The sequence below is a fragment of the Eumetopias jubatus genome, unplaced genomic scaffold (assembly GCF_037043125.1).
Source record: "Eumetopias jubatus isolate StellerSeaLion01/CBP00866 unplaced genomic scaffold, mEumJub1_p1.0 scaffold_3, whole genome shotgun sequence".
NCBI classification, from domain to species: domain Eukaryota; kingdom Metazoa; phylum Chordata; class Mammalia; order Carnivora; family Otariidae; genus Eumetopias; species Eumetopias jubatus.
Window position 1 is genome coordinate 66,662,137 of NW_028274809.1, and position 18,945 is coordinate 66,681,081.

Below are 18,945 nucleotides of genomic sequence, written 5' to 3' on the forward strand. Positions count from 1 at the left end.
TACATTCTATCATCCAGCAGGGTTATTTCACAATCATTAATAATTAATCATAGGCTTCTGATTCATTCTTGTACACTCTAAAAATAGATACCACGAATAGGCTTAGAACCTTAGCAACAGAATATTGAGTATGCTATCAGCCTAACCTAGGTACCTACTCACATTTTGCAAACAGATCTGTCTCAGAATTGCTAAACTGGAAGGTATTTCATGGCAAAATCAGACATGTTTTTCCTATTTGCAGTTATTTCAAACTCATCTCACTAAAAGCCTCAACATTTCTTCCGCTCTCTATTTGCCTGGCAGTAGAGAACAATGAGCTTGTGCTACCATCTTGAGACCCTGAACATGGAGCCCATCACATATGAAGCCTACTAAATCAGTACCAACCTGGCCAGTCACCTGATGGTGTTTCTGATGTCTACCACATGACAGGTATTTGAACAAGCTCTGATGAATGAGAAAATTAAATGAGAAAAAGTCATGAATACTGGTAGCATCTAATCTTTAATTAATTTTAATTTAACTTGTTCAATAAGCAGTGTAAAGCATTATTCTATATATTTCACAACTATGAGTTCATTTAACCTTCATAACAACCCCATGGGGAAACTAATACAAAAGTTAAGTATGTCTCCAAGAGTCACACTTCTAATAAATGGGAGATCCAGAATTGAAACTCAGGCAGCTTGAGTCCTGAATCCAAGAAACCTAGGCCTTCAACAGTCCAACAAACCAGTAAACTACAGGTCTGGTTAATAAATTTCTAGATAGCTCTTGGCTTAACTTCAGGACAAATATGGGGATGGATTTGGTGTGTGTTTCGTGTGAGTATATATGTGTTCCTTAACTTAGTTCCAACATGCTCAACCAACCAAGTTGGCAAAGAGTTAAACAAAGGTGGATATCATAGTCTGCTACAAAGCTGCAGAGGCAACAACTGAAAAGACTCAAAACTTTACAACAAGTAGTTCTGAGCTCACCTAAGAGTAGAAAATAGCATTTCCTCTTTTTTTCCTTATGAAAAAGTAGTCCCTTGCTCTTTCTCAGATAGATGGATAGATAGATACATACATAGATACATAGATGATAGACAAATCGATAAACAGATAGATAGATAACAGACAGAAAATCCTCACTTCCTCATGCCACCCAAATTTCTCTTCTGTTCTTTTATCTCCCCCATATAAGATAACTTCAAGCCTGAGCTCATGAATGTCTCTTTGGATACCTGCAAGTGCCCAATACAGTAGCCATGAACCACACAGGTGGCTACATGAAGTAATTAAAATAGGCAAGTTAAAAATTGAGTTGCTCAGGCCATTCACCGCATGTGGCTGGTAGCCATCATTGGACAGCACAGATACGGAGTATGCTCACCACCATAAAAACTTCTGCTCTCAAGAAAGATGGGAGCTACTGTCAGTCCCATCCCCTGAAAGTGGTACTGATTTATCTTTTCTGATTTACTTTATTTTTGTGTCCTCACAGAGCCACACAATTAAGTTTAAGAAACCATCTACTATAAGCGTTGAAATTATTTGGCAACATTTACTTTATCAGATACTTGGTTCAGTCTGCCAACATTCTCTGATCAAAATCATTGGCGAGGTTTCATGGATTTTTTTCTTTTTTTTCTTTTTTAAAGATTTTATTTATTTATTTTACAGGGAAAGACACAACGAGAGAGGGAACATAAGCAGGGGAGTGGGAGAAGGAGAAGCAGGCTCCCCACTGAGCAGGGAGCCCGATGTGGGGCTCAATCCCAGGACCCCGGGATCATGACCTGAGCCGAAGGGAGACGCTTAACGACTGAGCCACCCAGGATTTTTTTTTCTTATATGACATCTTTCCAAGTAGCTAAAAGTAGAGAGCTTAATATATGTAATTTTTTAACCAAAGAAAATACAATGCATAGCTTATTGTTTTCTTTACCTAAAAGTTTCATCTAGCCTCATTCATTATTAGGAAAAAAAATCACCTCTCCCATGTTGTCTGTCCTGACTTGTGCTCACCTCACTCTGTCTCTCAGAATTTTATCAAAATGCACGAAACAATTTCTGTATTTAACTTCCATAATATATCACTGGTAGACTGGCAACAATTAAGCCACTGAGTTAGCAACTAATAAAATTTAGGCATGATTATTTTACCATAAATATTAGAGTAGTTCCTCCATAATTTCTTTTGCTAAAGTGAATTATAGTATCTATTAATACATTCCTCCATCCCTTATTATATGCCTGATAATGTATTAGGTGTGCCCTCAAAGTTCTTACAACACAATTCAACTCAAATTACTGAAATAAAAAAGTGGTGTCTGTTGCCCTTTGAGTTCCCATAGGATGATGGTGATTGCCTAAATTCAAATCTCTGCTCACTTTCCCCAAAACCACACAGATCCCAAAAGGGAGCAAATAAAACTAGCCATAACCCATACCTACCACATGACTGGGAGACAGAGATTGTGACAAATATCAATTTACATGGAAGTAGGGTCTAAGCATCCAAAGCTGGAGAACCACTCCAGGGCCTAGGCCAGATGAAAAACAAGGAGAAGATAGTGGGGTACAACAGCAACAGAACCCACAACGATATAACATCACTCCCAGGAGGAGAAAGTTCCACATGGACTGGAGAAATGCCGGGAATAAAGATAAGACCTGCTAGATCAGAGCACTGGCCCCTGGAGAACTGAAAGGAAGGGGCAGAAAAGTGCACAGGAGCAGAAGCAACAGTCCCGAAAAAGGTATAGCCTCTGGGGGAAAGGGAGGGCTCTTGGTGGGCGCATCCCTTGGAGGCTAGGTGGTAAAGGGAGCAGCAGGTGTTGAGATTAAGGAGAACTAATAAACCAAAGAAGATACACCAACTTGCTTCTCCACCAAGAGGAAATTGTACTTCTCTGCCCAACAGAATAAGCTATTCTCAAACCAGAAATCTCAGTGAGCCTCTCCAATATCTCACCTTTGCATGGGGAATCAGGGGATAGAAAACAACTTTAAACATGTAACAATCCAGAGAATACAGTCCTCATAAGCCCTCCCTGAGGAATCGACTAGAAGAAGAGCTTAAGCCAGCTGGATACGAATTGAAAAACTTCAACAAAAGGAACTTTGGTGAGCACTGAAGATATTTAATATAAATATTTAATTATAGACTTAAGACTATAATAAAGGTGGGGCAAAGAGATGAAAGAATATGTACCTGTTAAATATTCTGACAGAATTTAAAAATATAGCTAAGTAAATGGGAGGAAAAACAGGAAAAGGAAGGAAAAAAATGAAACACATTTTCTGAATACTTATCATCTTAAGATATCATCTTAAGCTGGCAAATCAAATAGTAGAAGCCTAAATAAGGAATAAAGGGACTAAGGTAATAAAGGTAATCATTAGAAAAACCACAAATTTTCCTAAACCAAATTAAATACTCTGTCCACTCCAGACCCCTTAAAAAAAAAAAAAAGGCAAGGAAACAGACCACATGGTGAATCATAGTAACTATTACAATATGTACAGTAAATATAAAAAAAATAAGAGTTCATTACTGATGTGACCAAACATATTAGTCATATCAATGTATGTCAATGAGGTTAATTTACTTATTAAACAGATTTTCAGATTGATTCACAAAGTAAAACCCAACTCTATGCTATATACTATCAACATCCTTAAGGGGTTTAAGGAAGGTTAAAAATAAAGAGATGGACAAAGTTTTATCAGACAAATATAAATAATAAAAATGCAGGGTTCCCTGCAATCATTGCAACCCTGCCGGCATGTCTCAGGCTGAGTTTGACAAAACTGCTGAGGATGCTAAGCACCTCAAGACCGAGCCAGCAGATGATGAGATGCTGTTCACCTACAGCCACTATGAACAAGGAACTGTGGGTGGCACAAACACAGAGCAGCTTAGGCTGCTGGATTTCAAAGGCAAGGCCAAGTGGGATGCCTGGAATCAGCTGAAAGGGACTTCCAGGGAAGATGCCATGAAAGCTTCCAACAACAAAGTAGAAGATCTAAAGAAAAAGTATGGGGGCACCTGGGTGGCTCAGGTCATGATCTCTGAGTCCTGGGATTGAGCCCCTCATTGAGCTCCCTGCTCAGCTGGGAGTCTGCTTCTCCCTCTTCCCCTCCCCTGTTTGTGCTCTCTTTCTCTCATTCTCAAATGAATAAATAAAATCAGAAAGAAAGAAAGGAAGGAAGGAAGGAAGGAAGGAAGGAAGGAAGGAAGGAAGGAAGGAAGGAAGAAAGAAAGAAAGAAAGAAAGAAAGAAAGAAAGAAAGAAAGAAAGAAAGAAAGAAAGAAAGAAAGAAGAAAAAGTATGGAATATAAGAGACCGGATTTGGTTGCTAGCAGTGCATTTCATCTAAACTGCTATAATGCCTTGTTTTCTAATACTGTGGATGACATGAAATAATGAAAATAACCTGTTAACCTAGATCCTGAAGACTGTACAGGATATGGCCCTAACAGAGTAGCAACTGAAATGGTTACTGACCTTCACTGAGTAATTTTTATCTGTAGATCAAAAGTGCATTTGTTACTTTAAATAAATACATACATACATACATACATATATAAATGCAGGGTTGACATCTTGATATTGGACAAAGTATAAATCATCACAAAAAGTATTAAACGAAACAAGGAAAGACATGTTAAAATAATAAAGATCATAATTCATAACAAAGATAATATTCTTAAATAGCCATGACTACAACTACCACATTTATAAAACAGAAACTCCAGGAAATGCCAGAAGAAACAGTCAAAAACAAAACAATATTATAAGTCTTTAATGTATCATTCCCAGACTAAGAAAATCAAGCGGACAAAAAACAAGAAAGGGTAGAAGACACTTCTCACATCATCAATAAAGTTGATCTTATGAATCTATATTGAATTTTACCACCAATAATAATTTACATACCTTCTTCTCAAAGGCATATGGAACATTCACATAAGTTGAGCATATATTATATCACATAGAAATCCTCATTTTCATAATACAGAAATAATTCAAATAGCATCCTCTGATCAGAGCACAGTATTAATAGAAATTAACAGAAAATATCTAAAGTGTCTTTTCCAGCTGAAAATGTAAAACTTTCTATTGAACAACTCTTTGGCAAAAGGAGAAGGCTAAATTAAATTTCAGAATTTCTTTTAAAAATAATGATAATAAAAGCAGAATGTATGGGATATAATAAAAGCTGTGATTCAAGAAATTCATAGCCTTAAGCACTTAACATCAATAAAAATGAAAGGATAAAAATAAATGAATTAAAATCCCAACCTGAAATCCTAGGAAAAAACAAACACACAAACATCGTAAAGCATAAGAAAGGAAATGGTAAAAATAAAGCAGAAAGTAATTATTAGAAAAATATTAGAATTAATAAGTTAAAATGCTGGTTCTTTGGGGTAGAAATCACTTGGTAATTTATTGAGGGATAAAAAAGGGTAAAGGGAAAGCATAAATATACACAATAAGAAATAATCACTGAAAGAGAAGGAATTAAAATACTGAAGAGACTATTTTATACAACTCTATGCAAATAATGCAGAGATGAAATAGTAATTTCCCAGTAAGTTTAATTGATCAAAACTGATACCATTAAATAGAGGTGGCTTAAGTAGACTAATTTCCATAGGAAAAAAAAAATAGAAAAATTATCCAAATCCTACCCCCTTAAAAAGGCAACAGGCCCAGATGGCTTCACAAGAGAATTCCACCAAACCTTCAAACACCAGATGATTCTAATTATGCTTAAATTATTCCAGAACACAGAAAAAGAAAGCATACTTCCCAACTTTTTTTTTTATAAAGCAAGTAGAACATTGCTAATTAAACCTAATGAAGATGATACCAGAAAAGCACAGTTAAATCCCTCACAGCCATGAACATGAGATTGTACTTTCCCAGCCCCAGGGCTTGCAGAAGGAAAAGTATGGAGAGCTCTGAGGTCAGCTGCCCACAAGCACTATCTTGTACCTACAGGTATCTACACTGCCCTTGCTTGTCCTGCTGGGGAGACCTGAGCCAGCTTTCAGTTGCTGCTAGCACAGGGCCTAGCATTGCAAATCCCAAAGTAAATGAAGGGAAAAGTTTTTATTTTAGCCTCCTACAACCAGGCTGAGTTGCCTTCTGCCCGAGGCCAGAGCTACCATCCCACGTGTGTTCCAAACAGCTCCCTTTTCCCCATCCCTCGACTCAGGGCTTGCTCATTTTCTCCATATTTTTCTCTCCTTTGTTTTTCTGGGGAGGAGGAGGGATTTGGGAAGTGGGAGGGGAAGAGCCAGTAGTCCTACTAGGTTCACCTTTTGGGTGGAACTAGAACTTCAGCAGAAAGAGGACATTTGACTAGTTTGACTAAAACTCAGAGTTCCTGAAAGGGAGTGGTGGAAGATAAAGTTAGAAAGTTTTTTTCAAAATTAGGAAGGCAGTGAATGACTTGATTTGGGCTTTAAACTAGATTTGGGAGATCCCTGAAGGTTTTCCAGCAAAGGAAGACTTTTATTAAAATCATGTTATAGAAAGATCAATCTAATGATAATCATTTAGGGGGATGTTGCAGTATTCTGAGTCCCTTCCTAGTCAAAGCACAGGCTTCAAGCCAACAGCACTGGCATCACGGGGAACTTGCTACAGTGCAAACTCTCAGACTTAGTGAGTCAGAATCTGTGTTTTAATAAAATCTTCAGGAAATTTATGTATGAGAAGCAGTGTCCTAGATATCATAAACCACCACCTGAAAAAAGAAGGGGTAGATGCAGGGGAAATTGTACTTCAAAAAAATGGTTAAGATCAGAGAAGACAATCAGGTTTCAAGATTGGGGCACAGTTGACTATGTGATTCCTGGCCCCAAGAGCAAATTCATAATGACTTTGACTGTAGTTAATGGCTTACAGCTGCATCTCTGCTTATTTTCAAAATAACTGAAATTGTTAAATCATAGTAATATTTCAATTTGGAAAAATCAATAGAAATCCTGCTATTATTCCTTTAACTCTCGAAGATTTTACACGGCTGTGTTTTTAATGAAGCTATCCATCTGATTTTCCATTTTCTCTCTTACATTCTGGTAGATTTAGAGTCTTCCCCCAAAGTTCCCTTTGTCACTAACCTGGGCATTTTTCCAAGCCCAAAGATAGTAGTGAAAATTATAGGCTCTTCCTACATACTTTTCTTTTTTAAGCAACTAGAACTGGGTTCCATATTAGCAAGACTCAATCTTTCCCTATTTGTAGAGTTTTTTTTAAAACATCTCCTTTTTTTAAGCACCTCCACAGTCTTGATCAAAACACAAAACCTTCAAAAGAAGCTAAGTTCAATAGTGTACAACTAAGGGTGTTGGTTTATATAGTTTCTATAATTTCTTCCTGAATATGCATGCAGTTTTATAAATATCATAATAGAATTATAGAAATGTGAAATCATCTTATACAGTCAAGAACTGAAAAAGCTACTCATTAATACAGAATGCTATCAATTTGGTTAATATGATATAAATAATATAGAAGTAACAATATAGAAATAGAAATAATAATCATGATGAAAGCTGAGTCCCTCTGTGTAACACAAATGTACTCTTGGAATGCTGTGCCTCCATGCTAAAGTTAAAATTAGGAAAATTGCTTGACCTCAGCAACATCCTGGTTCACGCTCAACAACAGAAGACTTTCCTACAGACATGTTTAATAATTAAATATAAGATCATAAACTGAATAGTAATAGAAAAAAACAGTTTTTAGAAGTATCTCAGTATTTTTAACGCCCTTCAGAAGAGAGAAAAATTTCTTGCAACCTAATAATTTTTATGTTTTAATAATTACATATTCTCTTCCTTTGGAAACTTAACCTTGCTCTTAAAGTGTCTATCCTTTTTCTTTAATTCAGTGTAGAAAGCTTTAATATGAAAGGTGATTCCCCCCTTAAAAACAAAACTAAAATTAAAAGTTTCTTATGTATTCTTCCAGAATTTTTTTCTATGCATATACTGGTGTCTACATAAAATGTCTATTTTTTTCCTCTGGAATTCACTATCACTTCTACACTCCTCTTAAGCCTCTACCCCTCTTTTTTTTCTCATTTTGTGTTCATGATCCACAACAAATACATTTTCATATATCTCTCTGATTAAAAACTTAATTTCCAATATTTCCAGTTTCAAAAACTCAAAAAAATAGGTGCATGGAGAGTGTTCAAAAACTCTGCTGGTCTCTGTAGTTCTTCTACATAATTAATTTTATCACTTGTCTAAACAAAGTAGGATACATGAGGATACATGATCTTTTCTCCCTGAGAAACTGATGGGCACAAACTCCTTCTTTATCCCTTATTCATGAATTTTTCTCAAAAGCGTACATGTGCACATTCCATTGGGATATACTGCTTCAGAGCAATTATGAAGACTCTACACAGAATAGCTCACTTTCCCTTATGCTGATTGCTCGGACTTTACATTGCTTTTGGACTATATTAATGTATTTACTTCACAAAATTCTTTGCTGTACAATATTAAAGAGACACTATCAATTCAAACATTTGTTATTAGAACTGCAATACTCTTACAGAATGATTGTGACTATACGGGAGATGGTTTTGAAATTACAGTTAAACAGCTGTTACCAGAATAGACTTTGCTCCTAAATTATGCAAAATAATTAACTTCGTCATATAAAAATCTCAGTGGATTCCAGAAGTTTTAATTGGTCAAGGCAAAGAAAAAAAATAAACGAAGCAATATATTCTGGATGGGAGTCCTGGGACTTGTCTGTAGGGTAATTAATTTTCAATTAAACAGAAAGCAAAAGGAACGCTATTGAAATCCAACTGGGTGAATAGGGGAAAGGATTCAAAGTGTACATTTATGCTGAAATATGCTATGATCTTAGAGAATGAGCCAATTATGAGCAGGTCATTTTTTATGGTCAGTGATGTAGGTATTTCATAAATAAATAACTTTTTAAAAAAAAGATTTTATTTATTTATTTATTTGACAGGGAGAGAAAGATAGTGAGAGGGAGAGCACAAGCGTGGGGAGTGGCAGGCAGAGGGAGAGGGAGAAGCAGGTTCCCCGCTGAGCAGGGAGCCCGATGTGGGACTCAATCCCAGCACCCTGGGATCATGACTTGAGCCAAAGGCAGACGCTTAACCAATAACTTTTTATCAATCTGAGTGGAATGGATCTAAATAGGAGCCACTCTCACTCTCTCTCTTATCCCAAATGAAGTATTAATCTCTACAACTCTGTGTCTATCATGAAATGTGCGTGGATGTACCCTCATATTCAAGCAACCTAAAACTTTTCCTTTTAAGTTTAATTTCCTTGGTTAATTTTAAAGATTTTGTTTCTGTAAAGAAAACTATGGTGGTAATTGTCTTTATTTCGTTAGTTCTTATTCATGTTTCCTACAAAATTACCTTGTGAAAATGGTCTGAGGCTTAGCACTTTCTGAGGAATAATAAACATGCCCTTTTCAATTATGCCCTACTTGTTTTTTTAGGGCAGAATGAAATTTGAAAAAAAAAATAATATTAGCAAATGTAATATCCCTTCACACTCTTTTTTAGCACATGAACACAATTATATTAAAATAAATTGCATTTTAAGATCTTAAAATCAGATAATCTGTTTATTATTTAACCCATTCCATGCAACAGAAAAAGACAGTTCCTCCAAATTATTTTATGAAGATATGATAATCTAAATTTTAAAATTCTGATAAAGTAGTTTTCAAATGTGTAGATCAATGTCTCTTATAAATATGGATGCAAAATTATAAATGAAGCAATAGCAAGTCAACTCAGCAGTATGTTAAAAGACTAATATGATAAAGTAGAATTTCTATTAGAAATAAAAGTATTGTTCATAACTGGAATATATAACAGTACATACACCAATATAAGCAAAAAAGCTTATGACCTTCAGATTAGCAACAATTAAAAAAATAAAATGTAACACCCCTCCCCCCCAGTGCTGGCAAGGATGCAAGGAAATAGAATCTATTTACATCAAAGCTGAGAGTTTAAATTACCGCAAACATTTTAGGAAGAAATAATAAATTATCTATTAAAATTAAAACTTCACATACTTTTGAACCAGAAATCCTATTTTTAATGTAGTTGACCCCAAGAAAAGCATCATTGTAGTGGTATTTCTATAATGATGTTTATTGTAGTAGTATTTATAGTGATATAAATAAAAACTGAACAATCAACCCTCTAACACCAGCCCAATCAGAAGAGACACCAGCCACCCAGCCATAAACATTTGTTTGAAACTGAGAAATATCAGCCCTTCCTAAAGCTTAAATATGCTAGCACATTATATCTTTTAAAGAATTCAAATATTTAGTGGGCGCCTGGGTGGCTCAGTTGGTTAAGCGTCTGCCTTCGGCTCAGGTCATGATCCTGGGGTCCTGGGGTCAAGCCCCGCGTCAGGCTCCCTGCTCAGCGGGGAGTCTGCTTCTCCCTCCCCCACACCGTGTTTTCTCTCACTATCTCTCTCTCTCAAATAAATAAATAAAACCAAAAAAAAAAGAATTCAAATATTTTACCTGAAAATCTTGCACCCCACTAAATCCAATATTCTACTAATGAATCACTTTTTTTTTAATGAATCACTTTTGACAAATGATTTGGTTTCCACTAAGAGCCTAGCTGCTAATGGATATGGCATCATAATATTTATTTGACAAAAATAATACTAATAGTAGAATTTAACTGACTTACAAAACAAACTGTTTTTACATATAGAACAAGAAATATATACATCTACTCCACAGATATTTATTAAATGCCTCCTACTTCTCAGGTAGGTACTCCCCTACCTTCTGAGCATGTTGCAAAACAGATTTGATGCTGGCTTTCAAGGAGTTCATGATCATGAGCAAGACAGACATCAGTCAAGTAAACAAATAGATGAGTGTGTACACAATTAGAAATTGTGAGCAGGACGCTATGGAATAGAATAATGAGGAGGGGTTTCATTCTATAGTTTAGGTAGTCAGGAATGGCCTCTCTGGGAAAATGACATTTCATCCATTAGGGTTGAGAAGTCAGCCTTATAAAAGTAGGGAACAAGTCCTCCAGGCAAGTCAAGTAGTCTGTTATTTATTTATGAGACTGGTTGTTTTTTTTTAAATGAATCACAATGTCTAATTTGTACTTCATTAGTGCTCAATATTCACATACTGAATCCAACCATGGATGCATGCTATTCCATCTCTCTTAGCAAAGGGCTATGTGTTGATTCTGCGTGGAGCACTGGGTGTTATGCACAAACAGTGAATCATGGAACACTACATCAAAAACTAATGATGTAATGTATGGTGATTAACATAACAATAAAAAATTTAAAAAAAGGGCTATGTGTTGAATTATGGTACAACAGGACACATAAGAAACACTAAAATATTTTGAAAGTGAGTACCACATATTTATTTGCCACTCACACACTGATTATAAAAGATCTAAGGCATGCATACAAAAATTGACATAATTACACATATATACAATTAACCCTTTATATAGCCATGTCTTTGTGGCTCCCATCTCTTCCTTCCCCATGTCCCTAATAGCCAACGGTTCAAAACCTCCCCCTCCGTGTCATCTCTAACTACATGGAATGATTCCCATCTGGGAGGAGTTGTGAGGCTTCATAGAGGCCTGAATCAGAATGAGTGAGGAGCCTCTGAAGTTTGAAAAGTATTCCCCAGTTCTAGGGAGCATATTCTTTTTCCCCCTCCCTATTTAAGAATAAATAAGGTGTTTTATGATCACTATCATGCAACTCAGTTCAATGAGGAGAGTATTCATTGTGTACGTCCCACATGCTTAGCACTGTACCTGGCTCTGTGGGGAATCCCAAAGCATGTTTATTAGCTCACCACAAGCCATGTTCTACGGCTCTTTGGAACCTGGCCTTCTAGTTGCATAATTCCAAGTCTTACCTTTCCTCTCAGACCTCCTGTTAACTGAGCAATTTTGACCATGCCTTCCTCTTAAATCTATCTTCTCCCTTCACCACAGTCCTGGACACTTTGCTTTTCTGGCTTATCTTCCTCTCCTCACCCTATAAATAGCTTTCCCCAAAGTTTCATAAGTGGTCTTTTAATGTGGGCCATCTCAAACCCACTTGGAATTTCTACCATCAAGCTCAGATGGGGCCCAACTCTGCATCTCTGGCCCAGATCTCTCTCCAAACTCCACATTCTGATCTCCTACACCCTCTTGACATGACCCAGATGTCTTACAGACAGCTCATGATAAACGCAGACTCTTTCACTTGGCCCCGGATCTGTTCTTCTTCGGTTTCCTATACTCATAATGACTCCTTAAACCATTCAAGAATCTGGAAGTGATCCTAGTTTCTTCCCTCTTTTTCACCTTCCATAACCAACTTGATCACTAGATCCCAACAGTTTTGCCCTCTTAATATCCCTCCATTCTTCTCTTCTTCTCCTTGGTTAGGCTCTGAGATCTTGCACGGAGAAATTCAATAGTAATTATTTAACTCGTCTCGGCCTTCCCTTTCACTCTCTCCACAAACCATCCAATGTATCCACCATAATTCCATCAAAACAGCTGTATTAGAATATCAAAGTACAGTATCAAGTTAAATGTAGTGTTTAATGACAATTGTAAGAGGTTAAGAAATTCAAGAAAGAGAAAAATATATCAATTTTCCTTCCCATGGACTCCCTCTGAAAGCCTTGGGTTTCTAAGAAACCATGTCACCCGAAATATCTCACTTGCGAACTCTCCAGAAATTTTAGCCAAGAAATTCGCATCACTAGGATTGGCTATTTGTAAGGGCAAAGATGGAGAGAAGAGGACAGTGTATCTAGTAATTTACAGGAAATCATACAGGTATGTTTCAGGACTAGTGTCCCCACTAGTTCCCTAATTTGGGTCCTGATAAAATGAGACACAAAACAGGAAAATTGGAATAGTGATAAAGAATGGCAAGAACAGGCTCTAGGAATGGAAATCAGGGTTTTACATACCCAGATATAGGGTTTTTCCCAAAGATACCCTTCAGGTAATTTACCAGTAACTCTGTGCTTGTCCTACTGGTATCACCTCCCACTTCATTTGATTGAGAAAGTTTCCATGGAACATCTCTTCTGTGTCCTATCGTGAGCACTGGAGGGTGGTAAGAAAAATTAATGTAAAACACAGCCCCTGTCCTTAGGGGCTTACATTCTAACTGCAGAGATAACACATGCAAACAGCCATGAAAATATACTAAATGAGAAGCTACAAAAATAAATGGCAACAGGGGCACCTGGGTGGCTCAGTCGTTAAGCATCTGCCTTCGGCTCAGGTCATGGGATCCAGCCCCGCATTGGGCTCCCTGCTCAGTGAGGAGCCTGCTTCTCCCTCTCCCACTCCCCCTGCTGTGTTCCCTCCCTCGCTGTGTCTCTCTCTCTCAAATAAATAAATAAAACCTTTAAAAATAAAAAAATAAAATAAATGGTAACAGAAAGTAGGCAAGTGCAGTAACATGGAGAGAGAAGAGGCTGGGGTAGGCAGGGTCCACAGGCAAGTCTTGGTGAAAGGGAATGGGGCCTATTGTTGCCAAAAGGTTTTGTAATAGGTACACATTTGTATGTGCAGCACGTTAGAAGTGCCCCCACCCCCAGAAGGTGATAATATAGGCCTGAAAAAAGTGCATAAAAAATGTACTTAAAAGCAAATCTGGGGCACCTGGGTGACTCAGTTGGTTAAGTGCCCAACTCTTGATTTCAGCTTAGGTCATGATCTCAGGGTCATGAGATCAAGCCCCACGTTGAGCACAGAGCCTGCTTAAGATTCTCTCCCTTCCTCTGCCCCTCGCCTGCTTGCTTGCTCTCTCTCTCAAAAAAAAAAAAAAAAAAAGCAAATCTTCACGTGGGGCTCTGTAAGGGATACATTTCAATTTTACACATCCTGAAAACTCAACCATGAAGACACACAGCTTGGTCAAATTCTCTCTCTAAGGATTGGTGAGTCACATGGAATCATTTCTTCAGCTCTGTGAAGATCAGTCAGGGAATGGTGGGTTTCACTGCAAATATCTGAAGATTTTCCACACCCACGAAGCCCTCGAGCTACAGCTCAGCATTTTGTACAGCAGGCCCTTCAATCTTAAAAAAAGTAAAACACTGCCCTCTAGTGTCCAATGTCCAAAACTGAAAATTTAGCATGCTCCTTCCTGTTAACTCAACGGCCGCCGTGGCCTAGGCCGAGAGCAGTAGCCAGTTTTCAGGTTTTAAATGGGTTTGCAATTAAAAGGACTAGAGCAGCTTGATATGATACAAGTAAATCCTTCAGGAAATGAAATTCAGACTCAGACCAGATTACAGTGTTCCAAAATGGAACCTCATACTCTAATTACCACCATGACTCTGCATATATGCAAATTTTTCCTCTAAGGCATTCAAAATTTGACTTGAAATCCAGAAATCTTGATTTCTGGTGCAATCCTCACCATCTAAAGAAAGCATGTTCATTAAGACTAACTGTTCAGTAGGAAATTTATTAGAATCCACCTCTTCTTGCTCACAGCCTCATGTGTTTTCTCCTGCTCCGAATTCCAAGAAGACTCACTTCTACATTTGTTCAGGTCTTGTTTCCTGATGGTAAGCAATATTTTTAGTCCCTTTGTGGCTCCTGAGATGGGCATGGCATTTAAAGTGTGCTTAATAAATGTCTGAATGCATGAATGAATGAATAAATGGGAAGTGAATAATGAATAGACAGATGGATATGTGATAGGTGGTACAATAGTCACCCTTATTTAAAGCAGAGAAAAAAAATACTATTCATTGTGCAAATACAAATACACCCACAAAGCTCACTGCAGGGGCTCAGAGGCCAGAGCACGCAACTAGTAAAAAAATATCAGGAAGGCAAGAATGGCTCCAAATCAAGCCTGGGAGCACTCCTGGACTCTGTGGCACCAGAAATGGACACTTGGGCTCTGCTGCTCCTGGTGCAGGCCCTGTAAGGCTTACACAGATGCTTGAGCACAAAAGCAGGAGAGAAGAAAACTTGAGAAAGTTGGAGCAGTTTCCTCACCCCGCTACTCTCAGGAAATGTTCTTCGGTGGACCGAGAACTAAACACACAATTCAAGGCCCCCTTGGAGCTGGGTAGAAGTGTCATAAACAATGGCTCCTGTCGGCACCACAGAATCAATCAATCCTTGAGTCTGGTTCAGTCACTATTTCTGGTTTAGGGGCTCTGTGAATGCTGGCTGGGAATGGTCAGTGATGTTGGTGGGTTGAGATGTAAAAACGCAATAATATTAGATGCCTGCCTGGTTCAGACTCTTGAAATGCTCCCCTGCTTGCCCTTAAGGAGCAAGCCGAGGAAGTGTGAACCTATGCAGTAGGTATTTATAGTTGCCTAGAGACCTCTCCAGACAAGCTCCCACCTGTCCCCTCCAAGGTGAGCTGCTCAAAGCTCTCTGCTCTTCATTCGTATCCCTCCAAGCAGTGTACCTCCACTCTTGTTTTCTGAAGAGCTCTTTTACAGGTACCTTGACTCAGTCATAACATGATAGACTTTGGACAAATGTTTGTATCTACTTCTGCCTTCCAGGACCATGAGTGTGAATAAGAAACTTACCGCGGTGCTCTGTTGGGTACCCTAACAATTAGATGACAGGCCTGCCTTTTGGCCAGGATTCCATTTCCCTAGAGAATAGGAGGAAATGGAAGAGGTAGGAAATAAAAGGCAAAAATAAAGAAACTAAGGGAAAGTGGACTACACTCACAACACCTACAAAACAAGCAGCAGACAGACATGAGTGCGGTTCTAACTGCCAAACTCTCCTCTAAAGGATGTTCGAGACCGGCGCCATTTTCTTACCATGTACTAATTCCCTGAGCTTTTTTTACCACAATACTCAGACCTCTCCCTTAAAGAACTCCAGTGATCTCCTCAGTGAATACCAGGACCTTTTCTCAGTGCTTATTCTCTTTGGCCTTTTTCAACTTCTGACTTCTGATATTTTTGACTACCTATTCCTAAAACAGTCTCCTTCTGATTTTCTTCCCAAGATTATCATTATTTAGTGGGAATCCAAGCCACTGCCTTTTTTTTTTTTTTTTAAGAATCCAAACATTTTGGAATGTTTTAAATGTGTACTGTTACTAAATTAAAGTTTTAGGGCGCCTGGGTGGCTCAGTTGGTTAAGCAACTGCCTTTGGCTCAGGTCATGATCCTGGAGTCCCGGGATCGAGTCCCGCATCGGGCTCCCTGCTCGGCGGGGAGTCTGCTTCTCCCTCTGACCTTCCCCTCTCTCATGCTCTCTATCTCTCATTCTCTCTCTCTCAAATAAATAAATAAAATCTTAAAAAAATAAAGTTTTAATACCTACTCACAAAATATGGTGATTTCACTTAGAGAGCATGTCAAAAAATCTAAACTTGAAGCTACCTGTGACTGTGGGGGTCTACAGTGGTAGAACAGTGACAGGCTTTTCCTGCCTCTCCACCTGGCTTCTACATCTCTTTCATCAACCCCCCTTCCTCTTCTTCCTGCAAGATTCAGTCTTCAGTCCCAATACCTCTCCACTTACTTTCCTTTGGCCTCCTGATCCTGTCTCCTAAGGCCAATTGTCATTTTATATTAATAACTACCCGCTTGATTTCCCAAACCAATTCCAAGTCTGCTACCAATACCTCCAGTGTCCTGCAAAACATCTAAATCTTTCCATCTGCAAACTGAACACATCACCCTCCCTATGGGTAGCAGACTAGCTTTCCTCTTTCTCCTGTCTTAAATCTCATTTCAGCAGAAGCTGAGGGTTCCATATAGGCTAGCTGCAGAGAAGGTGCCCATCCTATTTGAGCTTTCAGAACTGGGTATGATGGTCTGAAACTGAGGTTAATCTGAAGGAGTTTGGCAGATAAAGCTAGTTATAATGTGATGGATAATAAGCTGTTAATGCCATTCTAGCACAAGAAAGACCTCAAAGTAAAGGACAGACTCTGAGCTTTACACAGAAACTGGGGTATATGGGGCACCTGGGTTGGCTCAGTTGGTTAAGCATCTGCCTTCGGCTCAGGTCATGATCCCAGCGTCCTGGGATCAAGTCCCATCTCGGGCTCTGTGCTCGGCGGGGAGCCTGCTTCTCCCTTTCCCTCTGCCTGTCTCTCTGCCTACTTGTGCTCTCTATCTCTCTGTCAAATAAATAAATAAAATCTTTAAAAAAAAAGAAACTGGGGTATATGTTATGGGCAGAAAGGAAGTCTTTAAGGTTGTTCAGCTTAGACATTTCCTTCATGCCATAGATCTAAGTCTTATTCATTGGTTACATGCATATCATGGTAATAAGCTGAAAAATACAATTTTTAAGTTACATTTAACTTTTGTTTATTCTTCCATAAATTATTCACTTTGTGGATTTTTGTAGGTAATTTTTAATCCCAGTATTATAATGGTCTCTCAGGGATCTCTTTATGTTCTAAGATCATCCATAGCACCATATACAATCTGTCCCTCTATACATGGAATCAACCAGTATGGATCCATGGCATTGATCCAACCAGTGGATAGCTTTTCTTAAGCAAGTTACTACAGCCACCTGAGTGTTTTCATGAAAGACATGCCATGCATATTACAAGGAAGGAAATTATGATAATTTGGCAACTTCCCTGTGAAAAGCCATCCTTAGTTTAGACATTATGATTACTTGCATTCTGAGGTTTGTATTTAATAGAAAAATGTGTTCCTTAAAGTCCTAATGAGTACCCCAAAGGAAGTAAGATGATCATGATTAGACATCACCATTGGACCACAATTTATGTCCCAAGAAAAGTAATGAGAGAGGTCAGAACTTCCCCATTTTAGAAGAGTCACCCGGTCTTACTGTTAGAAACCCAGCTGTAGGAAGTGGACACTCCTTGTAATCTGCCCCAAAAGTGGACTGTACTAAAGCACCAATGAGATAAGAATCCAGACTATTCAGATAATTGGTGACTCCTATTGTCACACAGGAGGCAGGAGCAGTGCATGAAATGTCTGAGAAGGACACGACGTTGCATTTTGGAGATAAGGGTCAACTGAAACCTTTGTAAAGTCTCTATCTTTCCGTGGACTGGAATTTCTTTATTCCATTGTAATAAAACAGATCTGAACCAGAGAAAAAAGTCATCCCAAATTTGGGCATTTCCTAAGGCACCTGGACTGATGTTCCCTAGCCAGGGAGGGCTACATCATCATCATCAATTGCTGTATAATTAAAAGCACAACAAACTTTAAGTATGAGCAAGATATGATTATAAAGGGGAATTTCCTTTTATATATGACAAATTAGTATGTTCTATTTCAACACTAAAGATAATTTATTTTTAAACTGTCCATGTTTTCATGCTCTGCATAAGTCTTCCTGTAGTACAAAATTCTAAAAAAATAAAGCATTGATTCTATTTACAAAGCAAATATACTACTATATTAAACATATATTTAATATGCAGGAATATGAACTGAATGAAAATCAAATTTCACTTTTATTTTTTAAAAGATTTTATTTATTTATTTGAGAGAAGAGAGGGAGACATCACGAGCCGGGGGGAAGGGTAGAGGAAGAAGCCAACTCCCCACTGAGCAGGGAGCCCGGATCTGGATCCAGGATCATGACCTGAGCCAAAGGCAGACACTTAACTGACTGAGCCACCCGGGCACCCCTCAGATTTCACTTTTAGACAACAGATATTTTTCCAAGAGACTTATCAGGATTACAGAGAGGGCTAAGTGCCTGGATTCTTCTAGAAAATGGTGTTCTATTCTCACAAAATTTCTATCAAGGAATTTTTGTTTTGTCTTTATTCTAACCTTAGCAAATTTGTAACTCAATTTCCATCACAGATTGGAAAGAAGCTGTGGTGGATTTGCCTTTTAAGAAGAAAACTGGTAAAAAGAAAATAGCATTATATAATGCAT

General features: G+C 38.1%; 1 pseudogene; it reads left to right on the forward strand.

The window, feature by feature from the left end:
* The first annotated feature begins 3,778 nt into the window (after positions 1–3,778).
* Positions 3,779–4,081, forward strand: LOC114224917 (acyl-CoA-binding protein pseudogene; annotated as a pseudogene).
* The last annotated feature ends 14,864 nt before the right edge of the window (positions 4,082–18,945 follow it).